At 37.5% G+C, this 22,591-nt stretch overlaps 1 long non-coding RNA gene across 2 annotated transcripts in view; it reads left to right on the top strand.

Moving 5' to 3' along the window:
• The window catches only part of LOC115493727 (uncharacterized), a 79,340-nt gene extending 60,897 nt beyond the window's left edge, over window positions 1-18,443 (top strand). Inside the window, exons 1-4 of one of the 2 annotated variants that reach the window (XR_003958645.4) lie at window positions 5,812-5,901; window positions 10,030-10,187; window positions 14,689-14,777; window positions 18,220-18,443. This is a non-coding gene — a long non-coding RNA (uncharacterized lncRNA). Of the gene's footprint in view, window positions 1-5,811; window positions 5,902-10,029; window positions 10,188-14,688; window positions 14,778-18,219 lie in introns of those variants that run through there. The other variant, XR_012054641.1, reaches the window with a different exon arrangement.
• Window positions 18,444-22,591: the final 4,148 nt, after the last annotated feature.

Genomic DNA, 22,591 nt, shown 5'->3' with positions numbered 1-22,591 from the left:
TAACTGGTATGTCTGTACCTGTTAGTCTTTGCTTTCTGCTCTTCTCCATCCTTCACTCTTCTGCCACAAATTTTGTCATTTAACTCATGGTCATGTTTAGCCAGGCTTAGCAGGCAAATAGACATCTCAAAGATGGGTCTGTCTGTGCAGATTTCTGGGGGTGATCAGTTGAGCTGATTAGTGAGCTCTGGAGGAAGGTGCAGTAAGGATGAAGCGGGAAGAGCAGGTGTTGTGGCCTCTGTCTGACAAGGCTTTCAGACCCCACTTCCTCTCTGGATAAGTGACATGCACTCTCTGGTAGATAGGAGACACTATCTAGATTGTTGGCTACAAATTGGGAGGGAAGTGGGTTAATGCAAGAGGAAATTCATCATGAGAGAAAAGGCACACATATGTAAGGATGCAGGTTTCATTAGTTCAGCTGTACCAGAATGACTTTGAAGTACCTCTAAAATTGACATAGGTTCTAAGTTCTTCAAAGTGTTCTTTTTTTTTCCACCCAAGATATTCAACTGCTGGTTTTGTTTTTGTGCGCAGATACATTTCTTCTAGTTAATTTTCCTTTACCCATATGAAGGCTATTAACACAATCAAATACTTTGACTCAGTAGTTCCATCTGAGAGACATGTATTTTTCTGTCAACAAGAAAAACAGTAGAATTCAAAACAGATCAGTTCTTCAGGATTACATTTTTTAAAAGATACCATGCTTTTGATTTTATGAATGAAAGACACATGCTAAAATGACATTTTAAAAGCAGCTCATGTAAGATTTGGGAAGCGAGTCAGGACAGCACTTTGTCAAAATAACATCAATCTTTAAGCAAGCCATTTTCACCATATACCAGTGCTTCTCAATGAGTGAAAATCCAAGAGGTAACTGGGATTTAATGAAATACTCCCCTCTCTAGTAATATCACAAGAAAAAACAAAACAAAATCATGTAGCACCATTAGCCTTGTGATGTCAGGAGTGGTGCCATATGTCATCTTAGCAAGAACTGCCAGTCAGTAATTGCACCCTGTCTATTATTTTTGTTTAAAATTATTTAAATTAATTCCCTACAGACAGAAGCCTTCACAACAGATTGTTACTACTTTGTTATTTTCTAGATGTTTTTATTCTTCAAACCTATAATATAATGATGAGATTTTCACCCAAGACAAATTTTCATGATTCTGTTCTACTAGAGTCAATGATTTTACATTCTGGACATGAGATAGTTACTGTCAGTTGTGAACATGAATCTTATACAGATGAGCAGTTAGTCACCCGGTGAATGGCTGGACTGATGGAGTAATATGTAAGAAGTCAAAAGTCTGGTGTACAATTTGCTGCAGAAATTTGTTTCTCCATTTGATCCTTTCAGAACCTCCTGTCATTTCTCATAATGAAAAAATGAGAAATTTTTGCTTCTTTCCTTTTTGGCAGAAGTCTTTATGATTTTCTATACTTATATGTTATGCAGTATTTTATGCAGTGAATTGTTTTTAAATATCTCAAACTGCATATTTGCTTTATTTTCTAATTTAGCCATGGTAAAAGTTACTTAACTTGTTAGAAAAGAAACTCCCTGCCTGCAAGTGACTTTTTATTTACTCTCTGATTGTACTAATCTAAGGATTCAGTTCTGACTATACTTAAGAATCTGAGTGTTCTAATTGGCAACCAGCAAACAGCCTAAGTTTTAAAAAGAGACTAGTTATGTAAAGATGGGTCATACTTGGGATACACAGTACAAAGCATTCCCAAAGAAGCAGGGTTTTTGGAAGGTATTGTCCCTTAGGAATTTTCCATCCTCTTCAAATCAAGCATAAGACACTAGCTGTTCTGAAAATTAAACCCATGGTTCCAATTGCAGCTGGAGGCAGACTTCCCAAAAATTTCACAAGGAGCCTTGTATTTGTGAGGTTTTCTTTTACTGGACACTATAGGATTAGTATATTCTGTCTTCTTATAAGCATCTGAGCATTGAAACTTTTTCCAAAGTAAGGTATGAATTACAAGGGTTTTTTTTTTTTAATCTTCATATGAGGGGACTGAAAGATGAGACTGCAAGGAAAAAAAAAAAGGTATAATTCACAAATAGTTACTTTTGGAGCAGATATGTTATCCTTATTGCTGAAGTCCTATTTTAATGTAGTGGAGTGTGTTTTATTCTGTGCAATGTGATTGTATGGTGTTGATTCAATCACTGTGTTCACTTGAGTTTGACGCTAATCGGCTGTAATTGCATAATTTACAGATGATTACTGAGAAATCCTCTACCAGTCTAGCAAAGACCTTTTGCATTTCTGGGCTCTGTAGTATCAGGCCATCATTCTTGTGGTCCTCAGTCTTTCACAATCACATTAGTTTGGCAAATGCCCAAAAACATATTTAGTCATGAACTCATTACTGATACAACAGGCAACACAGGGCATGAAACACAATGCTGCCCGCAGCATTCCTCAATAATATGTTCTGGAATGCTTATCTTAGATTCCAACTTGTTATTACTTTGGCACACTTAAATAAATGGACTTGTCAACAAATAACAATCAGGAGCAACAGGCAATGTTTCATTCAAGTTATGTCATTGCCCTTCAGATTTCATTGTCCATATGTGAAATGCATTTTGTTCTTGGGAAATAAGAAACATGGGGGAAAAACAATGAATTTATATTAGCATTTGACAGTAATTCATATGTTTGATGAGTAGAGGAGGCAGTGATACCAATCTGACGCAGCAGCATTATGGTAGCCAAGAACAGTAACTTCTATTCCATATATTACCAGTGAGTCAATGCTTCATTTATCCAAACTGCAGCTTGCCACCAAAAGAAGTCTTTGACCCAAGTTTTTGTGCAAAACCAGCAAGAGGTGGCCATCCAGAATTTCAGAGGCAGAACTTAAGAAGCAGTCATAAAAATTATACTTATGATGTCTCTGTGCTTCCTTGCATCCTTTTTTAAATTGTAGAGAAAAAAAAAAATCTTCATTTTTTGTAAGCATTTTGGAATCTGCTTTATTCCAAATTACTGGAGTGCATGTCAGTAATAAAGACCAGCTCTTTACATCTATTGTGAAATGAGTACAGAAAGAGGGATAATTCCATTTTTCATATGGTTCAGAGACTTAAAGATTTTGGTGAGACTAACAGTATGAGATTTAAAGTGAGCCTTCACAATTTTTCATGCTTTAGGAAGAACTACTCCAGTCATAGGATCTGTGTGTGTGGGAAGAGCGTGGGAAGGGGTGTGTGCATAACTGACGGCCTTCTGAAAAGAGCAAGAGCAGTTCTTTCGTGGTTTACACTATATTAAAGAATACAGTGTGGTTTTAGGGTTTCCTTTTAAAATATATATTAGTACTTCTACCCTGGCCACTGGAAAAGGCACATAGAAGACATAGAAAGTGGTACGATCAAAGAGAAGGCATAAGTGGGCAGTAGATAGGGCAGAGGCAGTATTGCTGATCATGAGTGGTGTGGAGTGTCATCAGTTATAAGACAAACATATAAAATGGAAAATCTGTGAGCTATTCCTCTTTTTCTGTCACTAGAAGTTACCTACAAGTGCAAAAAATATTAACAGCAAGAGCTAGTCTTGTATTCTTATTCTGTATTGATCCAGATAAATACTATTCCTGATACATCCAAATACACTCTTCCAAAATAAAAGGCAGTGTAATTAAATATTTTATTGTTAGCATGGTGCTATTGCTACCCAGCAAGGCAATCATTTTCTTTGTCTTGTATTTTTAGTGCTCCTGCATTGCTATACTTCCCTTACTTGAGGCTTATCTTCCAAGTGATAGCAATTTTCCACTGAATCTCTTTTTATGGCCAGTCCACTGCTGAAAGGAAGATTGACATTTTCAGCTATGCTGGGTATTTCCCATTGTAACAACCTACTGTTTCCATAGAAATCCTTCAAAGTGTTTTAATAGAACATTATTTAAAATGGAGTTTTGTTTGTGCATTTATTCTGCAAGGTTATTAATGACTTTATTAATGTCTCTTCACTATTCACTTATTAAAAAAAAAAATTCAAAAATGTAGAAAACATATATGCTGCTGCCACAGAACTTTCACTATCTGTTTCCAGGACCCTTGAATTTGTTTCTCCTTTCTCTGTTTTTCCTCCCCATCACCCCTCAACCCTATCATCATTTTGTCCCTGAAAGCCCTTTTCTACATAAAATTAACACTAGAAAATTTACAGTGGTGAAAAAAACCTCTTAAATCAGACGCTGAGCATTTTATGATTAATCAGAAACTCTCTGTGCCTCTGAATCAAGTTGCTTACTAAATGGTGGCTGCATCATGGGCAGAGCAAGATGTGAGTAACCCATGCCACGCACAGGGACTTTTGGAGCCTGTTGGAGATACCCACGTTGAGCTGAATACATTTTGTTTTAAGGGGGTGTTGATTTAAATGTTGGATGATTCACTGCCTCCTGCTGTCTCCTGCAGTGTGGGCATAATAGTCGCACATTTGAATGCGATGCTTTTTAATTGCTTTCCTTTAATGTCCATCCTCCTCATCTATGCCACAGCATGATGCCAGTTACCTTGGGAAATGTTCCAGCTACTCTGTCCCACACTCACTCCTTATCAGGCTCCAAAGTTGTATACCAAAATTCCTAGGAGTCATAATTCTAGCTTTCAGCTCATTATTATTCCTGCAAGGTATTATTACATATAGCCATGTGAATCCTTCTCATGCCTCTCCTGGGTTTGCTCTGTTCACATTAAAATAAGAGTTAGCTGTCTCTAGTTGTTAAGTAGGAGCAGAAATATGTAATTCTGGCAATGACATATATTAATTTATTTATTAATTAGATACTCTGACATCTGGAAATGAGGTTTTGGTGAGTCTGATGATGATCAATAGACTTTTTATGTGATCAGCTAACCTATTCGTTCATGACAGCAATGGAATTATTGTGAGCCTAAGTGTTTGCTCATGAACCTGAAGGATGATTTGAGTTTTAGCACAAAGTGAGGTCCCATTTTTTGTACCTGTTATGTAATTTCAAAGATTTCAAGCTAGTAACCTGCTAAGCAGAAATCCCTTAACCTGTCAGGCCCTATAATGCTCTCAGCCAGTGAAGCAAGAGTAGGCTCCCTAACTAAGCATCTATCTGTTTATTAATCTTAAAATGTTTTTCTCATTTCTTTCTGCCTCAAATTACTCTGTATTTAACACATTTAGAGATAAATTTCTGTGTGTTTCAGTACAGGTATTTAGTGTCTGTTCAGATATCTCTTCTAAGTATTTTGTAAATGTCTCAGATGGAAGAATCTAAAATGGCACTAGCTGGCTGTACTTAAGCACCTGAATCTCATCCCATACTACTTTTTAGTCAACATTTGCCTCACTAAACACTCTGTAAATCAGATAAATATAAGGCTCCTTAAGTGCATCTTCAAATGACTTGTGGTAGGTAATAAGCTACCTCTGCTACTTAGATTCCATTTCCACTGGAGTGAAAGTGACCCTTTTTTATAGCTTGCGTGTCAATGGTTAACACTTCTTTGACTGTCCTGTATTTTTAATGTTATCAGGATGAATTGGTGTGATTTGAACATATACCCTTCTGCTGGTGGAGATTGGCTTCTGCCTATCAGTTGCTAAATTCTATTCAGTGTAGGTCAGAGACCAAAACTGCAGCTGACACCCTGAGGAGGAATGTTCTGTGCATGTCCCTGGAAAGACAGGATTTTAATTTCTTGCTGTCACTTGAGTAAAGTGTCACTATTGCCAGGGGACTTCCATAAGAGTAACAAGCCAACCAGATACCATGTAATCACTCTCTAAACAGCACCTTTGTGGCACTCATTTGGGATTTTCTCCATGTTTGGCTTTGAAGACTAAGCAGCAGTGATTAAATATATGGATTGCTTCTTAGCTGCAGGTAAACAAATTTAAACAATTTATGAGGAAACTAAGTTAGAGAAAGCACAAAATAGGAAAGCCTAAAAACTTGGAGGAAAATTAATATCTGGGGAGAATACTGACAGCAGATGCAGATCTGAAGAAAGGCCAATCCACTGTGGTTTCTTAGCAAACTAGGATAGCAAATTTATGGAGCCATTATATTTAGAAAACCAGGGAACAAATAAGTAGGTGAAGGATAAGATATTGCACCTCCATTTCTGGTAAAGCAATTTTGCCCATTTAAATATTAAGCAATACAGTCATGTCTTATACATGAACCCAAGCATGAATCCTTTTAAAGCTCTGATATCATAAACAAATGCTCAATTAATTGCAGCAAGCAAATGGTATTGTAATATGTAGTGGTTATAAGAGCTTGCAGAAACCGCCTTAGGGTCTTCTGTGTTGTCTTACAGTTATGCTGCTGCTAAAATTCTTTATTTAGGGGATAGAAACAGCTCATTAAATTAAATGCAGCTTCTTCAAGATGTGACAGAATATAATGAAGTTAATAGTGATTTGGATTAAGGAAATTTTGATACTGATATTTTTGCTCTGACTGTTGGCATATATTGAATGACTGGATAATTTCTTTGCAATGAATAATGGATAATTTTGTCTAGCATACTGTAACATTATGCAAATTCATCATGCACAGCAGCGGTACAAACTTTGCTCTTCCCTCTTGTTACATCTGGCCTGTGTTGAAAAAAGAAAGACTGAATTAAGAGAAGAGGAGCAGGGTTTTCCAGGGTTGCTGGGGATTGTAACAGCTTTGCCATTAAAACCATGTTTAAATACAGAAGTTGTATGACTTTTTGTCAGGTTTTCTGCATTCAGATCAGCATGGCATGCAAGCTTTGCCTGCCTTTTGTTATTTAAGCAAAATTAAGGTCATGTTTAGCACTGGTAAACAAAATTGCTCCATCTGAACTACAAGCACAGTTTTAGTTAAAGCCTAATATCTCCTATGAATCTGAACATCCCATGAATTTTGCTATGCCTTGATTCCTATTGCTGCAGAACTTACAAGAAGTATAATGCTTACCAGTGGCATCATTACTGAAAAGTGTTTTTATATTGGCAAAAACACACAAAAGAAGTGTGGATGATTGTTGAATTATGCAAAAATATTGGGAGTGGAGAGCATGTTGATTTATTTTTATTGCCTGGGGAAAGATGATTTTGCACAATTTCAAATTAGATATCCAGAGATGAATAAAAAGAAAATAACTTATCCCCAAAAAGCCTTCACATGAAAGCTGTAATTCAGAAGCCCTGATGAATGTCAGTAGTGAGTATACTGTGAAAGTGTAAAATTTTCAGGCCTCTTCTCTCCCATTCACAGTGTGGGAAGTCAAGCTTTGTGGAAGCTGTTCCCCACAGAAAGGGAGAAGAATGGATCTAGCCACTAACTGGGATAATTAGATCCTTTCCTACACTACTTCGTGGACTTACACATTTGACTGACCACATAAATGTTTCACCAAATATATAAAGATGGATTTGTAAATTTGATGGTTAGATAAACTCTGCTGACTTTAAGCTAAAAGCAGGATGTGCATTTTCATATGTGGAATGCCACAAAGTTCTCTGAGGGTCTCACATGGAACAACTGCTTTCTGGAGTGTGCAGCACCCTGCCGCAGAAATCCAAGTATGCGCTGGAAGTGCAGCATTTTCAAATACAGACAGACAGGCGTGTTAAGTATTTCTGCTTTGTACAGTGCTGAGCATGCTGATGCTACAGCTCTATTAGCTGACTTGCAGTCTCAGCAATAGGAGGAATATAGAAATCATCTGGAGAGGGAAGAAAAGAAGAGCAAATGATACGGGAGCTGGTTTACTATACTGTTTTCTGAAGGAAGGGATGCTTGTGTTTGCACAGAACAGGTAGATAGACCTGTCCTCGTGCTACCACTGCTTTCTTTTAGGATGGTCCGTTACTGCCAAGGATTTACTGGGTAGTCAGGGGCCAGGGTTCTGGCTGCCAGGAGCTAAGTGGAAGGAAAAGGTTTGAGAATTGACTAGTAAACTTTATTCTTTAATGATTAAATAAATGAGAGCTTTTCATTGAATTTTAAACCCTCCAGCCTCTCTGGGAATTACATGTGTTTTCTCCTACACAGTGCAATGCTAAAAAGGCTTTTGGGGAGGGGGAAAAGGCTTTCTCTTCAAAGAGACATACCCTCAAGGGATTTATTGCTTTCAGATGCTGTTTCTCACTCAGTGTGTGTAATCCCGCTCTTCTGTTTAGCTCTGTCCTTTACTCTATAGCATTCAGTTCTTGTCAAGCCTTGTGTACGACAATAAGCCAAGGCAGTTTTAGGTATCTTTTCTCTTGTGTTGAATCACAGACTCGTAAGGAACTCTTTGGTTATGGCCTTTTAGTCCTACAAATCAGTTTCATACTCCTGTTACCATATGTCATTTCTTCTTAGATGTCTATAAAGTCATTGCTGTAAGGAGGATAACATGGTGTAAACAGCAGCATGAGGTACAGCAGATTATATTCAAATTTATTATATGCTGCTGCAGATGCATTAGCTTTCTGTACACTTGCACCTCCATTTTTTTTGCTTTGCTTGCCCTGAAGTGACTGATTTATGTGTTTTTAAATACTTGGTGTAAACAAGTGAGTACATGAGACCTTTTGCAGTACTTGTGAAACCCCTCCCAAGTCCATCTGTCCTTTGCAGTTGTTCCAAGCCACAGAAAGGGGTGTGTAGAAGTGCTTGTGTGTGTATATGTAACTATATATTTATAGCTTAATAATAATCAAGCTTATACTTTTCCCATTAAATTGTATTGAAAACCACTCAGTTTCAAATACATCATGGTTTCAATACAGGATTGCTTTTTTACCTTCTCACTAAAAATTAAAAATAAAAAAAAAAGGTATCATGCAAAGTTGCACAGTGTGCTGAAGAAATCTGAAGTGGATGTCATACAGGAAAACACTGCTTTTTGAACTGAGTTAGTTATGAGAAGGAAAGGGAAATAAACAAGGACTGAAAATGGGCAGTACCTCCTTTTTCTTTTGCAGTAATTTGTGACGTCAGAATTTCTTCTTAATGTCCTATTCTCATCCTCCTCCAGATGTACCCCCACCCTAGCAATAGTACATAAAGGAAAGGTTTTAGTTATATATAAATCAGAAAGTGAGCATACTTCTCTTTATAGCATGACAGTTAGACATGTTTGGAAAACTGAAAATTTTTCATTCAGATATTTCCTGGTCCCCTTATGAAATCCATAATATAAATAGAAAAGCCTCTCCAATTTTTCAAATATTTAAATCAGAGAGTTGCAACTGTGCTGAAATGTTTATTGAAAACACAGGCTATTTTCCTACTGAAATTTTACTGCCGATTAAAAGTATTGCCTCTTTTTTTCATCAGACCTAATGCCTTTTCATTTAAAATTAAATGAATAGTACATTAATGATTGTTTGATGGATTGTTAAACATAATTTTATAGGTTATGTCAACTGGTCAAGACCTTGAAGTTTTGGGGTCTTTGTATGCATGTGTACGTGTGTTTTTTTAGTAAGATTATAAACCCCTGTTGAGGCTATGCTCTAATACAACTAGTGTCAATTTAGGGATATGACCTGAGCATCATTTAAATTAATTCCCATTTTTTTTTATTCTTGTGAATGAGACAACATGTCTAAATAAATTCTTCTACCACTAAGCTATGCTGTTCTGAAACTGGTGTTTAATGTTGTTCTGTGATTCTATGGTACTCCTGGTTCTTTATCATCTAAGGAGTGCCATTTCAGTACTTGTATATGAACTCAGGTGCAGTTTTATTTTCTGTATGTTCAAAGATGTGATGTGCAAGGGCTATGTGAGCCCTAGTTATAGACAATAATTTAGTTTAGCTGCACTGAAGTTTTCTGTCTAATGTATTTGTGGGAAAAAAATCTTGTTATTTCTTTATATCTGAATAGCATGCAATGAACTACAGTCAGTTTTCCATCCAGATAAATGATGGAAGTGCAAATAACAATTCTGGGAGTTGTTTTAATCAAGCAATTAAAATATCTGATGTTTTTAATTCTGTTGTTATTGTGATTTTAATGGTGATGCTTCTTGTTTCAGTTTTCCTCCCATAATGCTGTAATTGAATGAAGCTTGGAAATGCAGAGAGAGAAGAACAAGAATTATATAAATAACTAAAGAAATGAGGAGAGAAAAGGGAAAGAACCCTTTAAAGAATCCAAAAGGAAAAGGAATCTATGTGCAGTTTGATTTTTAAGGTGAGGTATTCATCTGTTCTTAATTTATCCACACTAATACAATCTTCCCTATCCAGCTCATCATCTCCTGATGAATAATGCATGGATAAATATTGCTACCTATGAATGCAAAAGTAGTTTATAATTCCCCAGAAAGGTTATATTAATAGTACAGTGTTAACCACCTTGGTCTGAGTCATAACTAATTGTAACTGTATATGTGTGAAACCCAAGGAAATGAAGAAAAGAGGAGGCAGAAGACAGGAAAAAATCCAACTCTGGAGTTCATTGTATTAAAAGAATAAGTTCTTTTTAGTCTGAGCAAGAAGCTGGTGATACTTATTAATGTTATTCTTTAAAATAGTCTTTCAGATGATTAAGTTAGAAATCTTCACTATGCTCTAGCTGTTAACAGAAACCACCTGAACTTTTGGAAGTAAGTCCAATGGAAATAAAGTTATAATATCCAGAAACCTCTGTAATGGCATGCTAAGTTTTCCCTTGAATGGTTTAAGCCCTCATATTCCATTCTCACTTTAAAAATATGCTATTAAGGAGAGGTTGAGAGGTGACCATATTTGACATCTTATCCATTTGCTGTTTCACAACCTATTAAAGAGAATTATAACACTTAGTTTAAAAAGAAATAAATCTAATTAGTAATGTTAAGTTACATTATATGCACACCACTAACCTTGTGCTTCACACTGTCTCCAAAAAAGTCACATTGAAGGGTGGCACAGCAGATCACTAACAGGACCAGAAGTGGAACCTGAATGTGCAAACTATTACGCAAAGTCCCTCTATTTCTTCATTAGTGTGCAAACTTCATAGAAGATATAATCCAAGAGAGGTCTGGCAACAAAACTATTCTTCTCTGTATATAGTTGAATGGATTGGACAGGAGAGAAATCCTGGTAAACAGTAAAAAACCCTAGTAAATAAATATAAATTTAATGCTCTGAACTCCTCTGAACCCTGACAGTGGCAATTCATTCCCAAAGAATACTTATTTGTCATTCCACCCACTGCTGTGCTATAGCTGACACTGAAAACATATTAGGAAAGTGTATGTAATGTTCAAGGCATCTTCAGACTCTTTCAGATCTGGAAAATCCAGACTGGTTGCTCAACCACCTTTTTTACCAAAACACCAGCTGGAGAGAAGCTCCTAATTATTTGGAACTCAGTGTGCTAGTATGAGCTTGAACAGATGAAGACTAGATGGAGCCAAATTGCCCTTTCACACCACCTTTACACTGGTATAACACCACCAATTTAAACACCATTAAGTGGCAGATGAGTGGATCTGTGTATCTGCATAAAGTGTATGGAGGAAAAGGAAAACTTTTTCTCTAAAATTATCTTAGGAACTGATGTGAGCAGAGGAGGGAAGAGGAAACAAAAATATAAAGTGGTAAAAAAAATTTAATCAGTTGGCAGGGGAGGAGAAAGGCACTTCACAAGGGGAACAGAATTCCCATGTTGAGAGACCTCTCTGCATGGTGTGTGTTTCTTACTGTCATACCTGCAGTATGCAGCAAACACTGAAAAATTCCATGACTATTTGTGATCAGAGATTTTCCATTCCTGTGCTGCGGAATGTCCAGGTTAAGCTGCATGAGCACTAGACATGCATACCATAAGTAATAATGTTTTTTTTCAGGAAGCTGCAGAGGTTTTGGCAGCTACTTCAAAATTAGTCCAGATAGTTGGAGACTTACGAGATCATTTTGTTTTCTGTGAGAACAACATTTCACCCTGTTATCACTTGATGTAAATTGATTCTTGCCAGAATTTCCATTGAATCTATTTAAGGAAATAGGAATTTAGAAAATAAATATTTCATGACTTGTAATGCTGCTGGTTTCACTTTTCCTTTAGCCCACTCTAGAATGTAATTGTCTGGATTTTATTACTTGACTATTGAGACTAATATAGCTCTAGGCAAATCTCAGGCACAGAATATGGTCATTCCTGAGCCACCGATAAGAACATTGTTAATATGTTATCAGTTTTTATATTTTTTAGCAAGAAAAGCTAACAGAGTCAGACCACTTCATTAGAAGAGCACAACTGTAAGTCTCTGAAGTATGAATTAAATCTCTTCTTGCTGCCTTTGTCTTTCCAAGCTAAGAGGGAGTGCTATCAAACCATTTCTTTACACCGCAGGGTAGCATTACTCTTTGGAAGATCTCCAGCAGATGCTGCAATAAGCCCTTTAGGGCCAGATTTCCACAGTTCATGCTTCTTTCTTCTGAGTGGCATGGAGTCAGAGGAAGGGACCATGCACAGGCAAAGTTTTGTTATCCTCCATTAGATCCTTGAAAATCCCCATGTAGTCCTCTCTCCTCTAAGACACCCAAGAATGAAAGACCTAGTTGAATGAAAATGTGTGTTAACAATAAAATCATAGAAAATCCTGAGTTGGAAGGAACCCACAAGGATCATCAAAGTATGACTCCTGGCCCTGCACAGGACACCCCAAGAGTCACACCATGTTCCTCAGAGTATTGTTTAAACACTTCCTGAAGTCTGCCAAACTTGGGGCTGTGACTGCTTCCCTGGGAGCCTGTTCCAGTGCCCAAACACTCTCCAAGTGAAAAATCTTTTCCTAATAATCCAACATAAACCTCTCTTGAGAGAGATTCATAATGTTCCCTTGGTGTCCTATCACTGAGCACCATAAAGTAGAAATCAGTGTCTGCCACTCATGAGTTAGTTGTAGATTCCAATGAGGTCTCCCCTCATTCTCTTCTCCAGGTTGAACAGACCAAGTGACCTCAGACTCTTCTCATGTGGCTTCCACTCAAGGCCCTTCATATCTTCCTAGCCCTCCTTTCAACACTCTCTAGCAGCTCAATATCCTTCTTATATTGTGGCACTCAAAGCTGCCCCCAGCACTTGAGGTGAGGTAGCCCCAGTGCAGGGCAGAGTAGGACAATCCCTTCCCTTGCTTTGCAGGAGATCTTGTGCCTGATGTATCCAGGACACACTTGGCCTTCCTGGCTGCCAGGGCACTTCTGACTCACATTCCACTTACCCTCAACCAGGAGCCTCAGGTCCCTTTCCGTAGTGCTGGTCTCTAGTATTTTTTCCCCAGTCTGTCCATACATCCAGGGTTGCCCCATCCCAGGTGCAGAACATGGTGTTTCTCTTTGTTCATATGATTGATGGTTACCCAGCCCTTTAATTTGTCCAGGTCTCTCTGAATAGCATCCATATTTTTGAGGGACTCGATGATTTCTCCCAATTTGCTGTAATTGAAAAACTTTTAGTGTGTCTTAGTGCTGCATTCAAGTCATTTATGAAGATGTTGATCACAGAGCCAAGGATGGAGCCCTGCAGAACCCCACTAGTAACAGGTCTCCAGTCTGAAGTCACTCCATTCACTGTAACCCTTTGTGCCTGACCCATGAGCCAGTCATTCTCCTACCCCATGATGCGTTTATCCAGCTGTGGGGTGGAGATTTTGTCCAGAAGGATCCTGTGAGACACAGTATTGAAAGTTTTAGTGAAATCCAAAAAGATTACATCAACTGGCTTCCCTTGATCAGGTAGGTGGGTTGCCTTGTCATAAAATGAAATTCAGTTTTTCAAGTAGGACTTTCCCCTCATGGAACCAATGGCTGTGATCAATGACTTCATTGTCCTTCAGGTATTTTCTCTCTCAGGATAATCTTCCCCATAATTTTACTGGTGACTGCAGAGACACCAACAGGCCTTATAATTTCCAGGGTCATCCTTGTTCTTGAAAACTGGAAGAGGTCCTCACGTGATCAGCTGGAACTTAAAAGAATAGGCAAAAGGCTGGGGTTTTTTTTAGGCACTGTAAACAGGAAAGAATGCAATCTCTATTTTTCTATACATCTTAGCAATATAATCCTGCTAGCATTATACAATATACTTGTTGAGTTACATAGAAACAGTCTAGATAGTGCACTTAATGCACCATTCAGGGCATAAGAGTTTGATGTGAGGAGAACTTACAGCCCACATGAATGCCAAGAAAAAATGTTGTTATTATACACAGAACTACAAGGAAATTCACATTATCAATGAGGCAATAGCATGTTGTGTATTTCAGTTCATAAAATTGACATTTTTAATAAAAGGTGTTAGTTTAATTTAGAGCATAACCAGAGAACATAGGCAAATATTTTCCAATTCATTAGGCCACAGGCCCATAGTATGGAAATAAATTCTTCTGATGAGTCCTGTCACCACACTGTAATTCCAACACTGCCATTTTCTGAAATTAAGCAGACCCATGCCACCCTTCTCTCTTCTGAGGTAGCTCCAAATATTTCACGTGAGTTTCCCAGGGCTGACTGTGATGGTGCATCATAGTGGAAGCCATCTCACAGGATGCACATGGGGAATGGAAGGGGTGCTTTACCCTGAATTTGAGATTAAGTTATGAGACATGAATTAGGAAAACAAGTTATTTTCAGTTTGCCCTCTCTTCCAAGTAATTATCTTGATGCCCACTCACACAATCATATTTGTTCTGCATTTGTAGCACTATTAACAAGAGCAGGCTTTTGAGGATCTGAATTTAAGCTGTGGATGCTGCCTCAAAGTAAAGAAGAGAAAAGCAGAAAGACCCACGTAAGCGTTGCAGCTTCTGTGTTTTTGGGAGGGAGGAGTTCTATCATGTGCGGCCTGTTGGAGGGGTTTCCCTACTTTATTGTGCCAACTGGCAAATCTCTTACTGAAACTTCTGTCAGTTTTCAGTATTACTACAAAAAATCAGTTGGCAGTTGTAATCCTTTTGTTTAGATAATTGCAATCCACTGTAGAACAAAAGATTTATGTCATCTGCAAAAGTATCCCAGTTTGTAAAAAGTGCATGGAATTTTTTGTTATTGTTGACATATTCCTTTCAGCCATTCATATTTATAAAGGAGTAAAATCTCTTGGCACAGTTTGCCTGGTGATTGCATTCAGGATAGGCATTTAGAAACAAATATTGGTAAGCTATAGCACTGTTGATGCTGGTAGGTGAAGGTTGTCAGGTTGTCTCATCAGATGTGAACTGATCAGAGGGGTGAGCACATCCCTTCCTTTTATGAAACAGTCCATCATGAGTTGTAGAACACTTCATTTAGCATAAATTATGCAAAAACAGCTCACTTAAGGGAAACTGAAAAAATGTTGGGGTTTTTTGTTTTGGTTTTGGGGTTTTTGTTTTGTTTTGTTTTTGTTTTGTTTTGTTTGGTTTTTTTTGTTTTTTTTTGTTTTTCAGATATATTTTATATTATATATATATATTTTATATATTATATATATATATGTTATATATTTTATATTTTATATATTATATATTTTCAGATCTGGCTAATAGTTACACAGTGAATGAGGCCTTACTGGGGTATTTTCAATATTTAAAGGGGACTTTTAAGAAAATTTCTTCCAAGGCCTGTAGTGACAGGACAATGGGCAATGGTTTTACATTGAAAGAGGGTAAAGAAGGTAGATTTAGTCTGTATATAAGGAAGAATTTTTTTTCACTGTGAGGTTGGTGAGAAATTGGAAGAGGTTGCCCATCTTGGAAGTGTTTAAGGCCAAGCTGGATGGGGCTTTGAGTAACCTGGTCAAGGAAAGGTATCCCTGCCCATGACAGGGAGTTTGGAACTAGATGATTTTTAGTGTCTCAGCCAACCCAAATAATTCTAATCATTCAAATAATTTTGTCATTCTATAATTTTATGAAAATTACACTTTTCTTCCATTTATATCTGCAAGATATTGGGTCCAAAGGGAAAACCACATGATCCAACACTGGGCACGGTTTTCCTCCCTTCTGTAGCCCAGTTTCCTTGGCCTCAATGTGAGTGCACTCATCTTCTAGTGATTATTAGAGAAATGGTCCTAATTTGATATTAAGAGAGCAACTTTAATTGACTGGAAACAAGAAATCAAGATGCAACAATGAGTTTTCTGGTGAATGAATTTGGAATTAATCTCCCAGAGGTGTATATTGTGTCTACAAAAAGTAGCACCATATACACAAATTTTTCAATTACCGTATTTTAGCAACTAATAATATAAGAAGATTTTGCAAAAATTAGACAATTTAAGTATATATTTAATGTAATTACTATAGTTAGGAAATGAAAAAAAAAATTATGTGTGAAAGTATTGTTTCCCACTGTTTTTTAATGATAAAAAACCTTGGATTTGGTTGCTGAACAAAATTTTCAGATCCAACAGTGCTAAGTACTCTGCTCATACTTTTTTCTAAAGTGATAAAAGTAAATATTTCACTTGAGGTAGATTTTTTCTAGAGTTTTGTCATGAGCGCTTTTTAATTTGTTCCATGATTTCAGTGCTATGGTAACAGAGACATAAAGATAACATGCCTGTGGATCCAGTATTTACAGTGCTATGTTAAATAATATCATTATAATCCTCTTAAGTACTTCTTGCATAAATCTAAATAGCATTACACACATAGATTCTCCAGCAAGTATTGAAAATACAGTAATTAGGCTTGCATTAGCTAGCCCATAATAGAATACCCATGGAATTTTACAGTACTCAGCCTTATATGAGTATTATTTACATTATTTTCTTAAATAAATCATTCACTATGGCTCCTGGTTTGCAGGATTCTTAGGTGGAAGCCTAATGCTTGTCATAGATTCTTATTAAAATCAGTGAAAGTATGCAAATTCTTAAAACTCTGTACTTTAAAATATTTTCCTGATTCAGATTTATATACTTTAAAGCAGTGAAAGTCTTTTCACTGATACTAGCAATAACTGGGTAAGTATACAAAGTGCAGTAATAACCATATTTTTACCATAAGTAGTAAGTGGGAGACCCTATATTTTTCTTATGTGCCTATATTTTTCTGTTCAATTCCTCTTTTTTTTCCAAACAAGTTGGTGTAGCTGTGCTAATATTTTTTTTTTTCTGGGAACAGTTTCAAGGAAGGAGATCTTTAATTGTTCCCTCTTAAAGCAGTAATAGGTACTTCCATCTTGAAGCAAGGAATGTCTGGTTTTTGTTGGTTATATTTTTCTATCCCCTGGATAACATAAAACCTCAAATATGCATAGGCATTATGTCTAGTGATTAAGGTTTGCATAGTAGAAAGCATGAGTTATATATTCAGTTTTGCCACAAAATAGAAGTCCTTTCTTGCAAAGGAATGTCTGCATTTTCCCTATGTCAGTCTGGTTGAAGAGCTCATTATTTTCTGTAATTTATATGTTTTGGTGTGTTTTTTTTAAATTTCATCTTTCTGGGATAGTTTTAAGGGAAGCTTTTCTATATTCTAGTTTTAAATACATTCTGGGAGAAACTAATAGGGTGAACGAAGGAAGTTGTCTTATTCAGTAGCCAGAAGTAAACATAATTGGAAGTCTGTGGAAGGGCATCTTATTGGTCTGGGTCTTGATCCAGATTTGTTAGTTGTTGTTGATGTGGTGATATCTCCTGTACTGTCAGGCAAGTAGGTGGAATGGGGCAGGTGGTCCAGCTAATTGCACTAGTGTTTATCATGTCTTGCATGAGGATTTTTACATCAAAACATGGAATGGATCATTAGGAGTTTGGCAAGAGTGTTTTGTGGGAAGAGTAGGCTAGGAGAAATACCACTGTAATAAGCATAGCATAAAATATAAAGATAAGCAGAAAAGAGAGCTTACAATGGCAAAACACACTGTCTGTATCAGCTTAAACTTCTGAACTCATAGTTTGGAGGAATTAGAGTTGTAGTTATTATCTGAGATCTGCTTGGGTCACTGAAATCTTTTACTACAGTCTGTGTACAGACAGAATTCTCATTGCTTTTAATCTAATTGATGATAGAAAGGAAATTTTGGGCCAAATGTCCAAATGTCAGGACATTTAGCTTGCTGGATTGTGCTCACTGAGGTGATTTCCCAATACCTGATGTGAAGTGGTTGGTCATTCCAAACACCTTTAACCTCTCAGTATCACTACTAATTAAATCTTCTGCAGAATGTTACAGATGCTTTTAGGAATCTTCAGGTTAGCAAGATGTGACAGAACTTAACTACAATCTCCACCTCTCTCCTAGGTTCCCATGTATGCACCTCCCATAAGCCTCCACAATCCACTGTGCCACAGTTCAACAGCGCATATTCATTCCACAATTCCTGCTACTAAGATATTGTTTATGCATCCTTCTCATGGTTTGTCAATGTCAGTTTTATGCAATGTATGTCTATGATTCTAAAGAAAAGCATTGCTTAGTTCAGACTTATTTTCCCAGAAGAATGTTCCAATAAATTCTGAAAAAGAGTTTCAGTAGCAAGTCTTTCCTTTATCAGGAAATCTCATGTGGTGCCACCATAAACGTTGGGTTTTTAAAATCTTTTTTTGTTATGTATTGTACTGATTGTGAACATTCGTGCTCTGTTATTTTACACAGTAGAGTTTTGAACAGTGCATGCTATCATTCTCAGTATTTGTAAAAAACCTGCTTCTCAAATAGTTTCTCATTCAGTTTTGAAGTTATGTGGGCAGAACATAAAATATCATAAAGCTGGGCCAAATATATGCACTGGACTGCTGGTTATTCCATATATTTAGGGAGTACATTGTCTGTGTAATCTCTAAATCTCTACCTTTTCATCCTCTTTCATTTTTTTGCAGCCACCAACTCACCTCTCCTAGTTTTGGTTTTGATCAATCATTTCTAAAATTTCTCTTGAAGACTTAAGTTTGGATCTTTTTTCCTTACATCATTTCTTTTTCCCAGCTTTTTGCTTTTGACACAGATCCATTATTTATAGAAAACTACTTAATTTCATATGATATTAATGAAACCCATCTTGCACAGCTACACAGGAGTATACAGCATTTTTGACATTTTGACTTACTGAGATCATGAACAGTAACAGAGATAGTAGAATTATCAATGCCCCAATGAAAACAACTGGTAATAGGAGGAAAAATGTGCAACAAACTGAACAACTGAAAGCACTTCCCATCCCCTGTCCCTGACCTGAGCTTAAGGAGAGGCAGGGCTAATTCAAAACTGCAGTTGAACAAATAATCTGTGGAAGATAAAAGCAGTCGTTTGAAGTTATAAAACACAACTTATGCTCTCTTGTTTTCCTTTCTGGCTGTCTTGGAGGCAGTTCTCTCAGTTCATTGGAAATGGCTAATCTGCATGTTTTGGTATATGAATTTCTGGCAGCTATGTTTTGCATAGTTATTTAATTGGAGAAAAAGGTTAACTGAGTAATGGAATGTAATAAAATTCTCCAGTGATAGTAAAGACTAGGCCCAAGCTGAGAGGAAGAATTGAGCTTAGAAAGCAGTTTTACACTGATGGCATTAACATGTATTCTAGAAAACACTGACTGGGCTCTGCTTCTCATATTCAGAGCAGGAGAAACAATGAAGCATCATGCTATCTGGTGTAAAAATACTATATTCCAATTTAGTTTTGAGTAGTATGATTCTAGTGAATAGAAGTCAGGTCAGATCAATTTGAGACCAAAAATCATTTCACAACCCCATCTCAAAATGTTAAATCTTCTTTTGCCCTCACAAGGGTATTTTGAGGATTAATGTCCTGTCAGCACTTTGAAAATGTAAAGTGCTAAGTATATATTATTATAACCCTTTCCATTTATTACTTTTATTGATGGTCTCGTGGTTTCCATGACGCTATGTTGATTTGCACGGGATTTTCCTGCAGTGTGCATTTCATCTCATGAAGAGTAAAAAAACAAATAGTTCTTTTTAGGCCTTGTGCCTTGTTGGATAATTTCCAGTTACTGGGGGACTTGTTTATGACCCACTATCTCTGCTGTGAAAGCCTTACTGCAATACATTATGCAGCTGTTTGTTTTCAACTTTGTTTTCTCAACTATACAAGCCTCTGCTGCTACTGAGACCTATGTGCTGCTCCTAACTGACTCCTAAGGGGTTCCTGAGTGAAAAGCAGACTTACCACCCACTGAACTCCTGTATTTTTTAGTAGTAGTGTGTTCAAGGAGTGGGACTGAAGCCAGGCATGTTGATCACTGGCAATCAGGGAATATCTTGCTTGTTGAAGTTCAGTCCAGTTTTTTCTGCCTCTTCTGGCATTGGCATTGCAGACAGACCTCCTGGTGGCCAGGCTTTTCAGAGGAAAATTCCAAACTTTATTTCAAAATTTTAGATTTACACTTTGGCTCTGCGACATGTCTGTCTAACTCCCAGCCAAGTCCCCAGGCGGCATTTACTTTTGGAGAAGTTTGCCTCCTCAGCTCTGCTTTCCTGCAGACTTCAGGGATCAAGTTAGGCCAAGAAAAGCCAAAAGCCCATGAACCATGTGTGCTTTTTGCTTCCTCTTCTGTTGAGAGTCTCAGCATGGAGGTTGGCCCTGATCTGTCAAAAATGTTCCCTCAGCTGACAGCCTCAGCCAGGTGGGTTTTCCTTAGACCTCATCACCCCTCAGGACAGAAAGAGCTGTGGAAGCCACAGCTGCAGGTCAGCCGGACCCTCCCTTGAAAAAGGTCTTGCGACAGGGAAAAAGTGCAACAGGTTGTGCCCAAATGCATGGATGAATTGCCACACAATGCAGATACCAAAACTATTCAAGTCTGTCTTCTTGTGACACCTCTGATGTCTTTTACGGCCTGTATCAACTGCTGTGCCTTTAACTATATCTCTCCACATCTTTTTCTCCAGGTATCCAGGGGGCTTGGGGGTGGAAAAAGCCAGATGTCAGAAAGGGCCTTGGACCTGCTACGTCTTGTAACCTTTCATGTCCCTTGCTGAATCATTTCACAGACTGATATCTTCAGGAGAACACAGGCCCATCATACTTCTGTGAAGTACAGGGTCCTTTGTATCATGTGGAACAGCAGACTAATGACCCTCAGCAGACTCAGAGGGTCATCTAGTCCATTCTCCTGCTTAAATCCAAGCTAGGTTCATTAGTTAATAATCAGAAATGTGGAGCATGCAATATGGTTTCTTTGCCAAAAATCTATCCTGAATATTTTTCTAGAGCATTTTCTTAGCTTCGTTTCCCTCTCCTGTTCAATTTAGTGAGAGAATAGAGTGCAGAGAGAAAAGAGGATGAAGAATCTAATGATGCAATGAACAATGTTTTGTTTAGCACCTTTATGGACTAGAGCAGGAGGGATCAATATTGAAACAACAAAACCTCGAATCTGATGATTCCTCTAGACAGATAGCATTCCAATGCTGTCAAAGTAATTCCTTCTCTTAGTGAGAGAAATCCCAGCTGTCCATGCTGGAGAAAACAGTAAAAAATATTCTAGCTTCTTAAGACATTGATTAAAAATAATCAAACAGCTAAAGGCTTGAACTTTTTCCAGCACAGCTTAGAAGTCTGTAGTATCTTGTTCTCTATGGGGGAGAACAGCAGGGTTTTCCTGATGCACCTAAAAGATGCAATTACTGTATTTTATGTGCCTAGTACCTGCTGTATGTTCCTCTCAAGGTGTTGACGGCAAGAATGCTATGGTCTCATGCTCACAGTATTGGTCCAAAAATGCTGCCATATCTACTTGGAATAGCTTATCTTCCTCCTTCTGTGTCCACTCCATCTGTGTGTGATGTGAAGAAAGACAAAAATACAGACACTAGGGAGAAAAATGGGCAAAAGGGAGCTTTTTTGGCAGACTGGTTTTGGTATCAAAAAGGAGTGGGAAGTCGTAAGGCAATGACTGCTCAGGACACAATTTATTAAGATTTTTGGGCACTACCCCTTCCACAGACATCAAGTGTCCCATCATGGCGCTCAAAGTGTCTGGCATTGTTCCCACCCAATTCAGACAAGAACAATAATTTTTATTATCAAGAGAAACTGTCCTGCTTCTGGTGGAGAATATGTCCTATCTCTGTGTGTACTGTCTGCTGAAAGAAAAGAAAAACACTGAGACATATACAGAAGAATTGCATGCAGAGGTACCTTTCTTGCATAGCTTTGTGGGCTGGCAACTGACCTCTTTGGCCTGTCAGGATAGTCAACAAGAAAAATCATGCAACCTGTCTGTATCTTGTGACCTCACTGGTGAGTTGATAAATGATATAAAGTTCAGAAAGTTCCTTGGTCTATGTGTTTTCACAGTCCCATGTTTTCCATTGTTCCTCAAGGTGATGCTGAAATAGCAGAGAAATGGAGAGGTGATGCTGTTTATGCCATGCTGTCTCTGGGGTTATGAGTGTCATGTCAGATAAACAAAGCAGATCCTTAATCTTAGACATTCCAAGGAAGAGAAAAGGATCAATATGCCCTCTGGGACCATGTAGACTATAAACAATGAGTAAATGAAGTAATATTTCTCTGTAGTTCCCAATAGGAAAAAAAAAAAAGGAAAAGTAAAGTAGAAGATGTTGTGGAGTTTGATGTTTTTGTTTTGTATTTTTTTTATTTTATGTATACTTTTAAGGCCATTATTTTACTAATACAGTCTAACCAG

The sequence above is a fragment of the Taeniopygia guttata genome, chromosome 2, assembly GCF_048771995.1.
Source record: "Taeniopygia guttata chromosome 2, bTaeGut7.mat, whole genome shotgun sequence".
Classification (NCBI taxonomy): Eukaryota; Metazoa; Chordata; class Aves; order Passeriformes; family Estrildidae; genus Taeniopygia; species Taeniopygia guttata.
The sequence above is the reverse complement of the archived record's forward strand: the minus strand, read 5'-3'. Positions and strand labels throughout refer to the sequence as shown.